Below are 18,394 nucleotides of genomic sequence, written 5' to 3' on the forward strand. Positions count from 1 at the left end.
TTAATCCCATTTTATGGATGAGGACAATTGAGACACAGAAAGGTAAAATAACCCTCGTAAATAATTAGAAAGAAAGCCTGAATTTGAACCAAGGCTCCACGACCCATGCAAAACTACAACTTATTCAGCCTTCCCGAACTGTTTTCGAGCTATGAACAAAATAAATGATCCTACATCTTGCCTTGTTATAGTTTGCTGTTTAAATCTTTGTGCTTGAATTAGGATTATGTTTTCCCACATGTATTTTTAAAAGTTTTAACGTTTATTTACTTATTTAGAGAGGCAGGGGGAGGGAGGGAAGGAAGGAGGGAGAGAATCCCAATGCAGGGCTCAAACCCCCAAACCGCAAGATCATGACCTGAGCCGAAACCAAGAGTCAGAGGCTGAACCGACTGAGCCACCCAGGTGCCCCTCCCATATCTTTTTATAGTAAACACTCTGTTAAAGAGTTGGCATGTAAGTAGGATCATATTAAGCACTGTACTGTCAAGTTAAAGACAGCTTCTTTTTCTATTCTTTAGTTCTTCTGAGAAGGAAGAGCTGACCTACTTCCTGTATTTACAACCAAGCAAAGAGGAAGGACTTAATAGTCATAAAAAAGAAAATAATGTCAGGAAAAAAAATGAAAAACTAACATGGCCTATTTCCATATCCAAGTAGCAGGCTTATTCAAAAATAAATCAAGTTCTTTCAATTTGCCTTGTCCAGCATCGGGAGATACAAAAGCCAAACAAACTTCCTGGTCATTTTTAAAGTTATATCTAATAGAAGCAAATTCTAGTTGAATATATATGGATAGATAGAATTAATTTTATGGAATAAAGTCACGTGGAATAGATGAATAGTTAGTAATTTAGATGGCTCCAAGAGCTCTGAAGTGCCCCAAATCACACCCTAAATTAAAAACACTAGTTCAGTCGAAATGGAAACACTGGCTGAACCTAATAAAACCAATCAATTATTCTGGACTTTAGATGTGAAAAGCAAAGTTATCAGCTGTTATTTGGTTTAAAGAAAAGTTTTAAATTTGACCAACATACGTTTTTAAAATTTTCCTGCCTTTTGCCAGCTCCAAATGGAGAACTCCAGTCCATTTCATAAGCTTTTCAGTGCGCTCACAAGTAGGTCCTATCAGAAAAGAAAGTTACAAGCAAGTATCCCAAATGAACATGGATGCAAAATCCTCAACAAAATATTAGCAAACTGACTTCAACAATACATTAAAAGAACCAACCATACAGCGGGATCAAGTAGGGTTTACCCTGAGATGCAAGGATGTTTCAACATCTGCTAATCAGTCAATCAATGTCATACATCACAGTAACGAAACCAAGGATAGAAATCATAGGATCTTTTCATTAGATGCAGAAAACCCATTGACAAAATTCCACATGCATTCATAATAACTCTGCAAACTGGTTATAGAGGGGATACACCTTAACAAAATAAAGGCCATATACAACAAATCCACAGCCAACATATACAACATATACAAAAAATCCACAGTCAACAGTGAAAAGCTTTTCCTTTAAGATCAGAAACAAAACAAGGATGCTCACTCTTAACCACTTTTACATACTACTGGAAGTGCTAGCCAGAGCAATTAGACAGAAAAAATAAAGGCATCCAAATTAGAAAGGAAGAAGGAAATTGTCACTATTTGCAGACGACATGATATTATATGTTGAAAACCCTAAAGACTGTACCAAAAAACTTATTAGAACTTAGTGAATTCAGTCAGGTCACAAGATCTAAAATCAATAAATAAAAATCAGCTGTGTTTCTATAAGTCAACAATCAACTATAAGAAAGGGAAATTAAGAAATGATTCCATCTATAATTTCATCAAAATGAATAAAATACTCAGGAATAAATTTAAGCAAGAAGATAAAATATCTGTACATTAAAACCTGTAGGATATTGATAAAAGAAATTGAAGGAAACACAAATAGCAAAAAAAGGAAAGACATTTCATGCTCATGTATTAGAAGTAACATTGTTAAAATGTCCATACTATCCAATGCAATCTAGAAACTCGATGCAATCCTATCAAAATTACAATGACATTTTTCACAGAAATAGACTAAACAATCTTAAATTTGGTATGGAACCAGAAAAGACCTGAAATATCTAAAGCAATCTCGAGAAAGAACAAGAAATCTAGAAGCATCACTCTTTTTAATTTCAAATTATACTATAAAGCTATATCAAAGCAATATGGGGGCATCTAGGTGGCTCAGTTGCTTAGGTTTCTGACTCTTGACTTTTGGTTCTGGTCATGATCTTATGGTTGTGGGATTGAGCTCTGCATTGGGCTCTGTGCTGAGCGTGGAGCCTGCTTGAGATTCTCTCTCTCTTTCTCTTTCTGCCCCTCCCATTCTTGTGCTCTTTCTCTCTTTCAAAATAAATAAATAAACACTAAAAACAAAAAACAAAACAAACAAACAAAAAAACCCCAAAACAGTAGCATATTGGCATATAGAATATAGAGCTCAGGAATAAACCCATACAAATGTGGTCAATTAATTTATGACAAAGAAGTCAAGAATGTACAACGTGGAAAGAATCGTGTCCTTCGCAAATGGCGTTAGGGGAGCCTGGGTGGCTTAGTTGGTTAAGTGTCCAAGTCTTGGTTTCGGCTCAAGTCACGAACTCACAGTTTGTGAGTTCGAGCCCCTCGTAGGGTTCTGTGCTGTCAGTGTGGATGGATCCTGTTTGGGATTTTCTTTCTCTCCCTCCTCTCTGGCCCTCCCCTGCTTGTACTCATTCTGTCAAAATAAATAAAAAAACTTTAAAAAAATGGTGTTGGGAAAACTGGACTGTCACATGTAAAAGAACGAAACCGGACTCCTATCTTATACTATACAGGAAAATCAACTAGAAATGGATTAAAGACTTGAATATAAAATCAGAAACCATAAAACTCCTGGAAGAAAACATGAGGGTTAAGCTCCTTGACATTGATCTTGGCAATAATTTTGTGGATTTATCACCAAAAGCAAAGTCATCAAAACCAAAAATTAACAAGTAGGACTACTTCAAAATAAAATACTTCTTCACAGCAGAGGAAACCATCAACAAAACACAAAAGCAACCTATAGGATGGAAGACAATATTTTCAAATGACTTATCTGAGAAGGGGTTAGCATCCAAAATATATATAGAACTCATACAACTCATAGTGCAAAAACATTTTTTTTAATAGGCAGAGGCACTAAATAGACATTTTTGCAAAGAAGACAAATAGCCAACACGTGCCTGAAAAGATACTCAACATCACTAATCATCAGGAAAACGACAAATCAAAACCACAATGAGTTATCACCTCAAGCCTTTCAGACTATCTTCAAAAAGACGAACGATAGCAGGAGTTTGCAAAGATGTGGAGAAAAAGGAACCCATGTGCAATATTGGTGGGAATGTAAATTGGTGCAGACACTATGAAAAACAGTATAGAAGTTCCTCAAAATATTAAAAATAGAACTACCATATGATTCAGCAATTCCACCTCTGGGTACATATCAAAGGAAATGAAACCACTACCTGAAAGAAGTATCTGAAACTCCATGCTCACTGCAGCATTATTTACAGTAGCCAAGACATGGAAACAACCTAAGTGCCTGTCGATGGATGGACACAAAAAGAAAATGTGGGGTATATGTGTGTGTGTGTGTGTGTGTGTGTGTGTATATATATATATATATATATATATATATATATATGTATATATATATGTATATATATTACATATATAAGTATTTATATATACATATAAATATATAAGTAAATATATAAATACATATATGTATATATGTGTGTGTGTATATATATATATATATATATATATATATATATATATGTCAGACAGAAAAACAAATTCTGTATAATCTCACCTATATGTGGAATCTAAAAAGGCCAAACTCAGAAACGGAGAACAGTTTGGTGGTTGCTAGAGGCAGGTGGTGGGGGCTGGGGGAAATGGGTGAAGGTGATGGACAGCATGGTGACTATAGTTGACAATACTGTGTTTTATTTTTGAAAGTTTCTAAAAGAGTAGATCTTAAAAGTGCTCATTGCGTGAAGAACCAATTGTAACTATGAGGTGGTGGCTGCTAACTAAACTGAATGGGATGATCATTTCACAATATGCGCACGTCTCAAATAATTACGTTGTACAGCTTTAATAGTATCATGTTCCATGTCAGTTATATCTCAATAAAACTGGAAAAGATGAAATTCCAAAATAATCAATTTAGAAAGGAAAAAGTATGCGTAAGCTGAAAAAATAGATTGGAATAAATCATGCAGACTAAAGTTTATAGAGGAAAAGAAAAAAATTAAAGAGAAACACATGTAAGAGACAAACAAGAGGTATGATAGAGGGTCTAACAACATGCGTGCTGTGTTTCTAAAAGAAGAACAAGAATGGACTACAAAAGATACTTGCTGATAAGAATAAGAATTTCCACACCAATGGGGAAATCAAGTCTGAGATTCTAAAGTGAATTCCAATAAGAATTTTTTTAAACATTTTTTTAATGTTTATTTTTGAGAGAGAGACACAGAGCATGAGTGCGGAAGGGGCAGAGAGCGAGGGAGACACAGAATCAGAGCAGGCTCCAGGCTCTGCACTGTCGGCACAGAGCACAATGTGGGGCTCAAACTCACAAGCTATGACATCATGATCTGAGCTGAAGTCGGATGCTTAACTGAGCCAACCCGGCGCCCCAAGAATTTTTTTGTTCAGTGAGGAAAAATAGCATACCAAATCACGATGGGGTAAACAAACAAAAGTGAAAAGAGAAGACAGAGAAAAATTTCGAAAGCAGCCTGAGACAAATAGCACAGTATTCACAGAGGGGCAACAATAGTATAAACAGCTGAAAATAGAAAAAAAGAAAAAAGAAATAAAAAAATAAGACAATGGAATATTTAAAGTGCTAAAGGAAAATAATCTGCAACTGAAAATTTTCAACCAAAAAAACTGTACTTCAGAAATGAAGGCGAAATAAAAGTATTTTTAGACAAATCAAAACAGAAAATTCATTACCACCTACACGCTATGCAGGAAATGCTGAAGGGTGCTCTTTAGTCAAAAGAAAAATGATTCCATCTGGAATATCAGTAGTGCAGACACCAGTCGACTTACAGTATAAACTACCATACTATGATTTGAGGAATTTCTTTTTACCTCTAACGATTTTTGCTTTATAAATTTTAATTCCATATCATTTAAAGCATAAATACATATGGATGCCATAACTTCTTGATAAATGTCATCTTTTAGCCCTGAGTTTTCATGCTCAGTCCAACAGAATGCTTTTTTACTCAGAAACATATTTAAGTAGTTATCACGGTTATCAGTGCAGGTATTAATAAATTTATTTTTGTCCATTCATTTGGGGTAATTTGTCTGTTATGTGTATCTAGTAATAAAAAATGCAACTGATTTTTTTAAATTGGATTTTTAGAATTTGTGCCTTTCTATATTTGAGGATTTAATTCATCCCACTTATTATGTTTATTGACCTGTTTGACCCTTCCTTGCCATTTTTCTGCAGGTTTTATATTTGCTGTGTCTGAATTTCATATTCTTATTGGTAGTTTGATTACTCAATTTATTCTATTCCTTTTGTCATCTCATGGGCTTAAAACTCTGTGTGTGTGTGTGTGTGTGTGTGTGTGTGTGTGTGTATCTTTTTTACTCTAGATTACACTCATAACTTTTTACAAATGAATTTAATTTGTTGTTCAATATCAAGGATTAAACTATACTTGCACAGTCCTCTAATGAAACAAGACAGTCATGTTATTACCTATCCTCTTCACCATATCTAATTAAAATCAAATTGAAATTTATTTCCAGGTTGGTTTGATTTGTTTGCATTTGCATCATGGCCCTATCAGTTTAGAAGTCTTTTCTTACATTGTATTAAATTTCAGATTTACACTGGCAGAGATTGCTTAGGTATCCCCACAGGTTTTCTTTTTCTTTGCTCCTCGTTTTTTCTTATATTGCGTGTACACTCTCTTTTATCCGCTCTTCCTCTCGCCAGATTCTATTGCCAAAAAATTTTGTTCAGAGACAGTGAGTATGTACTTTCTAAGTAGCAGTACATCTGAAATATGTGTTTTATGCATACGTACTGTCTTCCCTTAGCACTTTAGGGGTGCCTGAGTGGCTCAGTTGGTTAAGCATCTGACTCTTGATTTCGGCTCAGGTCGTGATCTCACAGTGGTGAGATAGAGTCCTGCATCAGGCTCTGTGCTGACAGCGTGGAACCTGCTTGGGATTCTCTTTGTCCCTCTCTCTCTCTGCCCCTCTCCTGCTATGTGTGCATGCTCCCTCTCTCTCTCTCAAAAAAAAAAAAAAAAGAAAAGAAAAGACAAAAAGGAAAAAAAAGTTGAGCCTTTCTGGAGGGACCAAATAAAATGAATGGTGCTACACACTGGTGGACATCGTGAGTCTCAGTGCTATAGATTCTACTGCCATTTCCATCATAACCTTGTGCGGAAGGCTCACCTCAGTGTTCGTCAATACAGATACGACGATTTGGAAGCCTGGTTGACTTATTTATCATCAGGTTTTGTGCAGTTGATCAATGTGTGGCAGCACGTCTAGATTTAATAGAAAGCATCAGCAAGGAATCATTGTCACTGACATCCATCTCGTGACCACCTCGTGCACCCCCTTGTTAAGTCACCTAATAGACATTACTTCTGTGAGAAAGGTTCAATTATGGGAGTGGTGCTTGCTACAAGCACTCACTGGTCAGGCAGGAAGCACTGTTCACATTTTCAATTTTAAACTTCTTTGAAGGAAGCTGTGAGACGGAATTTCGAGTACGAGGCACTGAAACAAATTAACAGCGACGCTTTTGCCTCGCCGCGATTGTCCCCCATTCAAGTCTGCAGTTTTTCAGTTTCTCATTGTTTGCCTCTCGCTAGCATTTTCACCTAAAAGATACAAAAGCATGAGTTTTTCTTAAAGAAATGTAAGGCTACATCCCTGGTTTAAAACGCTCCAAGACTATTCATCATGAACTAATATTTTTAAAACAAAATGCAGTAGTCTCTATGCCCCTGTTGTGATATCTAACTATTTCCAACTGAGCATTAGTCATTTGTCCTGGGATTTTCCACAGTATTTTCCATGCACTTCCATATGTTCTTCTAGTTATTTAGTTTCTTGGTTTTCTCCCCTAGTATTTTGTGTAAGGAAAATTTCTCACAATAGACACTATGTACTCCAATTTTGCAGAGTTCCTATAGCAAGCACATGTGTAATTGAATAACCAGATGCATATTTGCAGGGTTTGTTTTTGTTTTTGGTTTTGGCCTTAATGAAGAGATAACATGATTTAAGAATTTATATTTGGAAAGTATATCTGGAAATTTCTAATAAACCAGCAACTATAAAAATTTCACATCATAGAAAACTTGTCTTCATTATGTCAGCATTTCACTGTATTTCACTACATCTCTGTTTAAAGAGAACAGACCAAAAAAAAAAAAAAAACAAAACAAAAAACAAAATAACAAACAAACAAAAAACCCCACCACTGCATTATTTGCATTTAGCATTTCTTTGAGCTTTATTAAGAAGCAAAATGTTTGCCATACTGCCACTGGCCTTTTTATGCTGGCAAAAATACAAACTATATTACAAAAACAAATTAAGATTGAGTGAAAAATAAGCCATAGAGACACAAAAGGCCCTAATGATTTTGTCATTCAGTATCAGTGTTGCAAGTGATTAAAAACAGAGAGAGACTAATTGGTTCATGGCCTTAATTTTATTGTTTTCAAGAAATCTACAAAACCTCATCCTTTCAACCAAACATTTGCTTGGAACTTTTGAAACTGATTTGAAATTTAGGATTTCTTTCCTTGTTTAATCCTTTTCTTCTTTACAGTACCTGGAAGGCTTCATAGGTCACATTTTCTTAATTCATCTGGGGTAGGAAACTCCTTTCTTTACATGTTACTTGTGCTATTCATTCCCATTTGCTAAACAGAACTCTCCAGGAGAGTAATAGCAAATAAATAAATGAATAAATAAACAAACAAACAAATACTACCAACAGAACAGCACTTGTGCATTGCATCTAATTTCATATTTATCTCAGCCCAGAGAGCACATTTTGGTTTGCTGTGTCTCCAGCTGAATGAATGGAAACCTGGATTCATCAGAGGTGCAGATGTATTGTCTGCTTTCAGCGTTTCTACCCTGGAAATAGGACTTTAAAAATTACTGGCAATGATGCTTCATTCGGTACAACAGCAGGGGAGCTTTGCTCTAAATAGGGAAAACTTTGCAACAATTAATGCTGTAAAATAATGAGAGGGACTGCCTCTATGATCATAAATTCTGGGTCTCCAGGGAGTGTTCGGCAACCTTTTATTGGGAAAATTGCAGAGTTCAACAAGATAATCATTAAGGGTATTCTGACTGTTATTTCTATGACACACTCACCATGTCGGCAGTGGAAGATAGAGAAGAAAAAGATATGAAATATACATTGAACAGTCTCACTTCATGAACTCAAGGAATTTACTCTCCCACCTGGTAGACGAGACAAATAGAACAATAGCTTCAATGCTAATATCCCTGGCAGTGACCAGTGTTCTGGGATTTCAGAGGTAGCAAGAACTAACGAGAAGTGATGCAAACTGGTTAGTGTTTAACTGCAAACTAGATTGTTGACTGGTGTAAGAAAAATGGTACAGATTAACCAGGCAGAATTGAAGAAACCATCTTCCAGGTAGAATAACAAGGAGTAAAGAGGAGGAGGGAATAAGCATTGCCTGCAAGAAAACCTGTTGGGATGAGTTAGGAAAACAGATCCCAGGAATTATTTTACTCTCCATCTCATTCTACTGTCAGAGGCAATGAAATTGCCTGAAACAATGTCTGAAACATTCAAATTTGGGGACTTTCCCAAAGTATTGCATTAGGGCTGACCACTGTCTATATTCCATCCTCTAGCATCACCCTCTACCCCCAAGCCAACATCATGAAGGGTAGAACCACCACCATTCATGGAAGTTCATGGATCTCTACATAGAATTTGTTAAGGAGATTCCAATACCAATTTGCTTTGTCATTTTTACTGCATGGACACGAACAAAATTGCTGACATGTGCTTGAGCAGAAACCAAACAAAAACAACAAATAATGGCTGAATGGGTAAATAGAAGGTGTGATTTTACTGTGTGTACAAAAAGAAGTCTTCGTCCCCAAATCATCATATTTCCGTAAGTCAGTATGATCAAAACACAATAGCAGTTCTCTGCTATGATTCTTTGTTATTTGAAGGATTAATTAGCTATAAAATGGTACATTGATATTTTAAATACAGGAAAAATGCTGCACACCCAATGATGGTTTGTGGTGCTCTCTTTCAGCTTAAAAAATAGCTTGTTTTTCTTAAAGTAACTGGCCTTTGAAATCATATTTTGCCGGCCACAAATTGGTGTTAGTTTACATATAAGCCAGACGTCCAATGCTGACTTCAGAGGTTAAGTATTGAAGGGTGAGTCAACAGAAGCCTGCGTATAAGAACATTATAATAAAAAGCAAGTCACAGAGATCAGATTCTCATCAGGAAAACCTCCGTCTCTTTATAATTTCTGTGCAACATTGTTTTGAGTAACCTTTGAAATCCTGACGGGGGGAAAAACAAACCAGGCTTTGGCTGACATTTACAGCAAAATCAGATCCTTCATCACAACTGGAGGGTGTATAATGAGTGGGTGTTTTAGCGTAGACAATGGAGGGAGTTCTTCAAGTCTGTTTTACATCAGCTCATGTTGGCAGGTAATGCCCTTATTGCTGCCACTGTTTTGTTAAGAAGGAAGAATGTGGTGTAAATCCCCTTAAAATTAAAAATAAGGCACCAACTCTCCCACCCCACAACATGAGTTCATTCCACTAAAATGACTTCTTTTAGAATGGTTAAGGAAGGTCTCAGACCCACACCTTGCTCCACCCAATTACTGGAAACCTTTTATTTTTTTTTCCTCTGTGGGCTTCATGGTGACAGCCTTAGAGTGGAATGTGAATGCCTTTTCTATAACCTAAGCAATGAATCATACCAGATTTGTGAATAATGCTTAGGCTCAATTTGAGACAGAGGCAAACAAGCCAGAAAAACCAGTGTCAAGAGAACTTGAACTGAATCAGACAAGGTTATTTACTGTCAACATTTGAATCAAAGGCAGCCAAAAATCCAAGGTGAAGGCATGCTGTCCCTAAAGATTACAGTCAGACACTGAATCAAAACCAATTCCTTGTATTTCTAAATCAATGTAGTGGTTATGGTATCTATTTGATTTTTATAAATGCTTGGCTGGCTCCTATCAGGAGAGCATAAGTTCACACGGAAAATACAAGCGGTAATAATCAATAGCTTTTGGAGTGAAGAATGAAATCGTCTATACAGTGAGCCGCCATTCTGAAACCACCTCTGAGGAATTGCAAGGACACATGAGAAAAGCAACTGCCTTTCAAAACAAATGCAATAAATGTCACCCCACCGATTTTAAAAAGCTGAGAAAGTTTAAGAATGATCTCTAAGTAATTCAAATTTTACAAACTTTAAGCAAGAACGTTTTGATGCTAAAGTAAATGGCTTAATGTTTCTAGAAACTTACATAGCAAAACCAGGGATACATGCATCCTGTCCTCCCTTGAAACACAGCCTCCGAAAGGCAATTCTAACTTTAGACATTTAGTACACAAATTTCTATAATGATCATAAAATTAAGAAGCAAATGTGTAAAGCTAATCACTAATTTGTTTCTGGTTTCTAGTTTTCTCCTTTTTCTGACTTTGATGAATCGATAAATAAGTTCTTATCATTCCAGGTACCTACAGAACATGCAAAATGGTCAAGAAGCCAAAGGGAAGAACACTAATCATGCTGTTTTGTCCTTTTTTCCGCCCTGTCCTTGTGGGCGTTTTCATCATCCTAGAGGAGGTATTTGTGAGTTAGTTTATCTTGGAGATCCTTAGACCATGCCACATAACAGAACAGAAAGTCCTCTAGAATGACCATCACTAAACTAATAACGACTACCATTTATCTGGCCCTTAATATGTGCAAGACAAAATACGAGCAGTCTACATACAGGGCTGCATTTGTCTCTTGTAAGTGTCCTAAGAGGTGGATCTTATTATCTTTTTTAATTTTTTAATATTTATTTTTTTATTTTTGAGAGAGAGAGAGAGAGGCAGAGCGTGAGCAGGGGAGGAGCAGAGAGAGACAGAGGCACAGAATCCGAAGCAGACTCCAGGGTCTGAACTATCAGCACATAGCCTGGCGTGGGGCTTGAACTCACGACCATGAGATCATGACCTGAGCCAAAGTCAGACACTTAACCAACTGAGCCACCCAGGTGTCCCAAGGTGGATCTTATTATTATGCTCAGTTGATGAGGAGGAAAGAAAATTAGAAATCCTAAGTAAATTACCCAAAAAGAGAAAACAAGGTGAGGAAATAAGAGACAAAGTTAGGATTCAAACCCAGGCTCATCTATTTGGGTGTCTACAGTTTTAACAATTATACAATATTGACTGTATATTGCTACAGTATTTGATTGTTTGCGGTGAGCACAAAAATTGGTATATGAAGGGTGTATACTCTAGACACAGGGTATATTTGAGACTGTAAAGATAATCCAATTTGATGAGGTTAGAGGCAATGCATAGTGTATACAGAAGAAAGAGAAAAAAGAAAAATAAAGGATTTTGGTACCTAAGATAGAAAATGGTGAAACTAATGCATAGAACTGACCATAAGTCATCTAGCCAATTTTTTCCAACCACAAATAACTGAGCGTTTATTAACTACTGTGTGTTGTACATCACCACAGAAGACGTAAGCAGAAGTCTAATTGGGTTACTGCCTAACCTGTAAGCACCAGAGTACAGGGAAAATTTTTGAATGCCTTCAGAGAGGAACAAGCACACTAATAGCAGGAAACCACTTTTGAATGTGAAATGTGATGTATATGGCCTCCACTTAATGGGCACTAAGTAAGAAAGAAGAGACTATAAGCAAAGAGAATCAGTATAAGTAAGACTAAGTGAATCCAGGGGCACCTGTGTGGCTCAGTCGATTAGGCAGCTGACTCTGATTTTGGCTCAGGTGAAGATCTCACAGTTCATGGGATGGAGTCCCAAGTCAGGCTCTGTGCTGACAGCACGGAGCCTGCTTAGGATTTTCTCTCTCCTTCTCTCTCTCTCTCTCTCTGCACCTCCCCTGCTCATGCTCTCTCTCTCTCTCTAAATACATAAATAAATAACCATTAAAAAAAAAAAGACTGAATGAAACCAAGCTCAAATGGAATGGAGAACCCAGAACTGGTTGCTAGAAAGAGAGCAACTTAAAATAGAAACATGTGTCCAGTATTTAAGTAATGAATCTTAGACATGCTAGAAAAAGATGAGGAAGTGATTGTCATAAAGGCTGAAAAGCAGCAATTAGAACAGAATAATTTCTATCCTGTTTTATTTAATTTTCTATTCATAAAAACCAAAATAAGTAAGGAAGTGGATGGAATTAATTGTTCCAACAATGTCTTTTTTTCTTTAAATATTATTTATTTATTTTGAGAGAAAGAAAGTGCACATGTGAGTTGTAGGGGGAAAGTATATAGAGAGAGTGACAGCGAGAATCCCAAGGAAACTCTTCGCTGTCAGCACAAAGTCTGACATGGCGCTCGATCTCAGGGCTGTGAGATCATGACTGTGAGATCATGACTTGAACCGAAATCAAGAGTCAGCTGCTTAACCAACTGAGCCACCCAGGCACCCCCAACAAACACTTCTTGACTGCGCACATTTCAGGGCAGTGTGGGTGGGTCATGCTAAAATGAATGCATCATACAACCTCATATCAAAAAACAACCTGATTAAAAAATGAACAGAAGACTTGAATAGACACAGTCTACATTTTCAAGAGGTTCCCACTCCAGTAAGCAAGATATGGCCAAATACTCACACCATTCTTCAGGGCATCATAAAGAAAGTGCCACAGACAGGTAGAAAGTGTAATGGGTGCTCAGAATTACTTGCCAAGATGACCAGAAGATAACATAAAAGGGCTGATATTTGAGCTGTGCTTGAAAGAAAGGGCAAGATTAAAGAGATGTAGATGATAGGAGAGTTTCCATGTAGAAGAAGTCAGTGAAGTCAGAAACACCAGGAAGAATAGATATTTTGAGTGAAACACAATTCTGAGCATATAAATACATGCTGGGGAAAAGCAGCTAAAGTTGGAAGAGTGTGGTAGGAATTGATCTGGAACTGCCTTAAATGCTACTGGGCCTCCTTTAGCAAATAATTGCCTTAAGTCCTTCCTTTGAACTTGATGTAGAAGAGGCAAGTTTAGCAGAGAGTAGCAAAATGCAATTTATGCTTGCAGATAATTAACTGACATGTGCTTTTCAACTACAGGCACAATTTTGAGTATTTTGATCTGTGTGAATATGGAAGTTTTACATGGATCCCAGTTTGTGACAAACATAACGCTAAGCAGCAACTAGATTAGGCTTTTAAGAAATTTAGTATGAAAATCACATTTCTGAAACTCGAAGTGTGTCAATTAATACATACAATTTAGTGTCATGTCATGTGTAGATTCAGAGAATGATGAAAACATTTGGTAATAAATGAATTCTCCCCCCCAAAAAAGAAGGTGAAGAAATTTATTTTCAGTCCAGTTCCAGGAAACTAGAATAGCAGGAGTTTGCAAAGTAAACACAAGTAAAATTGTAGTCCAAATAGGATTTTCATTGTATTGTAAAGAAAAAGTAAGCAACTCTATTTTATTTTATTTTTAATTATTTTTATTTTTTTATTTTAGAGAGAGAGAGACAGCAGGGGAGAACAGTAGAGGGCGAAAGAGAGAATCTCAAGCAGACTCCTTGCTCAACACGGAGCCTGATGTGGGACTTGATCCCATGACCTTTGAATCATGAGTTGAAATCATGAGTCAGACGCTCAACCGACTGAGCCACCCAGGTGCCTCCAGCTCTGTTTTAGAAATATATGTGAGTCTATAGAGGTGTTTGTATGTGTATGTGAAAATACCCTCACACAACAGTACTTCTCCATATTGCTGAGATTGTTTTATTTTGTAATAACCATCTTCCTGTGGATAAACAGCATGGGAAGAATGGAAGCCAGATGTTTACATGAAGTCCAACCAAGAAAAGATGTCCATAACCAATTATTTTGACTGCTTATATATAAGAAAATATGAATTATCTTCAATAAGATAAATCCCAAAGCTAAATGGTTTAAAAAATTATATCCTTGAGGCGCCTGGGTGGCTCAGTCGGTTAAGCGGCCGACTTCGGCTCAGGTCATGATCTCGCAGTTTGTGAGTTCAAGCCCCTCGTCGGGCTCTGTGCTGACAGCTCAAAGCCTGGAGCCTGCTTCAGATTCTGTGTCTCCCTCTCTCTCTCTGTGCCCCTCCCCCACTTGTGCTCTGTCTCTCAAAAATGAATAAATGTAAAAATAAAAAAATTTTAAAAAATTATATCCTCATATAATCCAAGAAGCTAAATTGATAGTTCCCTTTATTATTGACTTAATTAAACCATCATCAGTATTATAATTTTAAATTTTATGCAAAAGAAATTATTAGTAAACATTTTAAATTTATATTCTAGATGTAATATGGTCTGACAACAACTATTGTGTAATTTAAAACTGAGGGTCCTTGGGGCACATGGGTGGCTCAGTCAATTAAAAGCCCAACTCTTGATTTCGGCTCAGGTCGTGATCTCATGGTTCCTGAGTTCGAGCCCTGCATCAGGCTTTACACTGACAGTGTGAAGCCTGCTTGGGATTCTGTCTCTCACCTCTCTCTCCACCCGTCCTGCATGCTCTCTCTCTCTCTCAAAATAAATAAATAAACTTAAAAAGTAAATAAACAAAATAGATATAACTGGGGGTCCTATAATTGAAATTAAACCTAAATTTACCAAACTTCAAATTAAAGTTCAAAATCTTGCAAATATTTAATTCAAAATTAGCTCAATTTTATTCTTCAGATTTATCATGAAAGCAAAAGATGACAGTGTGGGTAATTGCCATCAGAAATACTTTTATTTCTGTAGAGATATTATCCTGTCTTCTCCATTTTTGCGCGTGCCCTTAAAAGATGTCATAGTCAGCCAGAAAGAATAGCCCCTGCATTAGCGTGGGCATACCAGAGGTTATTGTATCATTGCTTCCATTGCTCTAGGATACTGAGTACCATTTGCTGATTCAGAAATTGCAATTAAAATATCGTAAGGTCAAACAAAAGGGAATATTTTAATAAAAATGTGTTGGCCCCTTAGCACCGCACATATTCTGTCGGATCATATAAAAAATCATGCTTTGTACCATATACCAATGATGTGTTGAATCACAGCAACAACAACAAGTATTTTAGTTCTTTGGTACTCTGAACGGTGGCCTGACAATATGGATGAAACCAGAGGACATTAAACTAAGTGAAATAAGACAGTCACAGAGGTTAAACACTGAATGATTCTACTTATACAAAGTACCTAAAATAGCCAAACTCATAAAAGAAGAGAGTAGCATGGTGATTGCCAGGATCTGGCAGGGAGGGGAAAATGGGGAAATGAACCTCAATGGGTATAAAGTTTCAGTTACACAAGATGAATACACTCTAGAGATCTGCTGTACAAGACAGTACTTACAGTTAATAATATGGTATTGTGCACTTTAAAACATGTGAAGACGATTGATTTCCTGTTAAGTATTCTCACCACACACAAGTAGAAGAACACAAGGAAATTTGGGAAGCTACTTGAAACGTTCAGTACCTGCATTGTAGTGATGGCATCTTGGGTGTATGCAATGTCCAAACTCATCAACATATAAAATATGTGCAATTTTTGTGTATCAGTTATACTTCAGTAAAATTAAAAAAAAAATTGTCTTCTGGATTTTAAAAAATATTTTAGTGACATTGCAGAAAACATAAAACAAAAATTATTTTCTTGTCCAAATACAAACTAAACTTTGCTCATTTATCTGCATGTTTGATTGATAGTGCAAATGTAAATTTTGGCAATTTCTGTTTAGTCTATAAGCTTCTTACTTCTCTTTAGAAAAGAAAAAGATTGGGGTGCCTGGGTGGCGCAGTCGGTTGAGCGGCCGGCTTTGGCTCAGGTCATGATCTCACAGTCCGTGAGTTCGAGCCCCGCATCGGGCTCTGTGCTGACTGCTCAGAGCCTGGAGCCTGTTTCAGATTCTGTGTCTCCCTCTCTCTGCCCCTCCCCCATTCATGCTCTGTTTCTCTCTGTCTCAAAAATAAATAAATGTTAAAAAAAAATTAAAAAAGAAAAAGATCCTGCAAATTCCTGCATACCTAGCACACAACATTGCTAGATAGGGATGTGATTTGCTTACTGATGATATTTAAGTTTCCATAATGATAGCTTTGGGTCGCTTTTCAGTTTCTTCAAAATGTGCAGAAGCGATTAATGAAATTTTGACTTGACACAAATGAAAGAAGTTACTCTCCTTAGACATATGCCTACAAGATGGCTCTCATTGCTAGACATAAAAAACATGTTTAAATGTGGGCCTGCTGTAATATATTTTCAAAATATGGGACAAGAAGATGTTCTCTAATTCAACATATTGAGAACGAGAGTGCAGAAAAAGATAATAGTCAAAGAGAAAAAGATAATAGTCAAACATAAATTTATATGTTGAATCTCCAAAATTGCTTGTTGATCTTGGAAGAGGGCAGAGAAGCCTAAAAAGGATGAACTGATTGCAGTTGAATTGTTCGATACTATCTGTAGATGGTTAAACTCACCCAGCAAAAAATTACTTCTTTTAGGGAAAAACCCTGCTTCAGAACTCAAAAAAAAAATGTAAGCAGTGAAGGGCAGGCAAAATAAGCAAGAGTTTTTCAACTTCTTTACTAAAACTTCAAGTTCATTTCACAAGTTTAAATTATCTATGTAATAAAAATAATAATAAACATTTGCCTGGAGAAAAGAAAATTATAACTTAGGATGACATTCACTGTGCCTCCCAGGGTTTAAAATTGATGGACATTTTAGACATTGGGAGCCTATATGATGCATTTGCAGACCCAAAGTCCCTGATTGACAAATGACTGATCTGGCAAAACACAATGTAGATACAAAGTGGATAGACATTTTTTGAGATCCGAAAACTAATTTTATACAAGTCTAAACTTACCTTCTGTTGCTATGAGGTCAAATCCTAAGTATTCCATGCTCAAATGCTTTTGGTTGAGAGGTGATTAACTTGACATCATCACATTGGAAGGATACCAGGAATCAGTGTAATCTGGGCTTGATTAGAAGAGAAATGCAAGTCAACATGCTTTTTTTTTATGGTGTTCAATTTACCACTACATAAAAGAAAAGAAGAATGTCTTGAAAGTTTCAGGAAGTTCAGAGAGTATTTCTGGCAGAAGAAATAGAAATACTAGAAATATCCTAATGTATTACTGGTATGAAAGAAATTAAAAAATTGTTATACTTTTCTCGTACATTCCACTGTCAGCTGTGCTGACAGCTCAGAGCCTGGAGCCTGCTTTGGGTTCTGGGTCTCCCTCTCTCTCTCTGCTCCTCTCCCTCTCCCCTTCTGTGTGTGTGTGTCTCTCAAAAAATGAATACGTGTTAAAAAAATTGTTTAATTAAAAAAATAATAGCATTTGTTTGATATGACTGTGTCCCAGATTGGCTGGCTAACAAGTTGGTTTCCATAATGCAAATCTGAATTCTGGTTCAACCGTTTACTAGCAATGTAGCCATGAACAAATCACATAACTTTCCTCAGCCAACACTCCTCATCTTACAAAATAATTATAAACAGTAATAACCCTTTAGAGGTTGTCAAGATGTTTAGAGATAGTAGATTGTCCTGTAGTAAATGATCAATAAATATGAGCTCTTTTTTCAGTATAATTGTCCCATCTGAAACTATAAATCCACAGTGAGGTCTGCCATGGGGATGTTGTTTTCCATTATAAAGTTCATCTTTTCCTGACTATGTGACCTCATGGTCCTCAGTTTGCTTGTTGTTCAAGTCCTTCTTCTCTGAGGTTTTATAATGCACTGTGTGCAGGTTTAAATTTGGACTAAGTCATGTCTGACTCTTCTCTCATCAATTTTTGAGTCCATTGCACAGTTTAATTATCTTAATTGATGTATTTCTTTTTTAACATTTCCGAGTACTTTCCATTCACATCAGTTCCTTTCAGGGAAAAAAAAAAAAACCCTATCATCTACTTCTGATTGTACCACTTTGGATACTCAATTTGTTCTATATTATCAACCAATATTGGATATGAAGGATATCCATACATCATGGGCAGGA

The sequence above is a fragment of the Panthera leo genome, chromosome F2 (assembly GCF_018350215.1).
Source record: "Panthera leo isolate Ple1 chromosome F2, P.leo_Ple1_pat1.1, whole genome shotgun sequence".
NCBI lineage: Eukaryota > Metazoa > Chordata > Mammalia > Carnivora > Felidae > Panthera > Panthera leo.